We start from the raw sequence: 1,213 nt of genomic DNA, 5'->3' as shown, positions 1-1,213 counted from the left end.
GAAAGGAAAATGTACATAACAATCAAAAGTGGGGGGTCAGAGTGCCCCCCAGCCAAGCAACAACATGTGGCTGCTTTCAGCTGTCAGGATCCAGGGAAACTGCCACGTGTAACTTCATCCTCAGGGGGAATGTTCAGAGTCTGGCAGGTGTGAGGGACACGGAACTGCAGGAGCTCGTCAGCACCAGCTAATTGCACAAAGCCAATCAGCAGCAGAGGGAAGCTGGAGATACTAACAGGATCCTAACAAATGCTCCCATCCCACTGGAATGCCTCCTGGGATGGAAGGGCAACAGAGACCCGAAGCTGCATTCCAGGTCAGAGTTAAACATTCACCCATTTCCGTGACACTGTAAAGCCCCTTTTTCAGTCACCCCCCCCTCCAGGGATTCCTACAAATAACCAAGATGAGCAGCTCTGCACGTGGGAGCCTCATAAGGGGATGCAAATACAGATCAGCAGTTCCTGCCACACACAAATGACATTTTCCCCTCTTACAAGCACAGTATCACAAGAATCTCTGGTCAATAACAGATGGAAATGAGCTCTGCTGGGGCTCATGGGCCATGTTTGCACATCTGTCCTGCCTTCCTGTCACCTGGCAGCAGGGAATATTTACTGACCTGTTGTTTGCTTGTTCATAGTTCCTGGCTTTCCTGTCGAGCCATTAAGGTTAAAGAAAAAAAAAAGTGATTTAATCCAGGAGCTGCTGAGGGGGGGGTGCTGGGGGCTTTGAATGCTGACAGTACTGGAGACTCCACAGCCTCCCTGGGCAGCCTCTGCCAGCACTGGGCCTCACCCTCACCGTGAGGTTTTTTTCATCCAGTTTCACAATGGTGTTGTTTTTTTTTGTGTTTGGCTCAGATGTCCCTTTTCATGCCGATCCCCTCTTGGCCACTGCCCAGCCTGGTTCCCCCTTTGCCACAGTTCCCTTTGGGGCTGGTAACTCGTAGCCCTTTGCTGGACTCTCCCCAGTAAGTCCGTGTTCCCCTACTGGGAACGTCCCCAGGCCTGGACGCAGCGCTCAGCAGCAGGGAGCAGAGGGGATTACAGAACACTCGTGGGTGTGTGGCTGGGTGGGTGGGTGTGTGGGTGGGTGGGTGTGCCCCCCCTGCACCCCCCACACTTGCTGCCCCTGGATCTGCCTCTCGGGCAGCTCCTTCCCGAGGACGAGCCGGTCCCAGCGCAGCCCGGGGAGCTGCTCGGTGAGAAGG

At 54.6% G+C, this 1,213-nt stretch overlaps 1 protein-coding gene across 1 annotated transcript in view; it reads left to right on the top strand.

The window, feature by feature from the left end:
- LOC104393948 overlaps positions 1–1,213 on the top strand; it is a 43,687-nt gene that overhangs the window by 2,362 nt on the left and 40,112 nt on the right. The gene's annotated exons all lie outside the window — the stretch shown is intronic.

Source organism: Chaetura pelagica, unplaced genomic scaffold, assembly GCF_000747805.2.
Source record: "Chaetura pelagica isolate M959 unplaced genomic scaffold, ChaPel_1.0 scaffold938, whole genome shotgun sequence".
Classification (NCBI taxonomy): domain Eukaryota; kingdom Metazoa; phylum Chordata; class Aves; order Apodiformes; family Apodidae; genus Chaetura; species Chaetura pelagica.
This window is presented reverse-complemented; position numbering and strand designations above follow the sequence as displayed.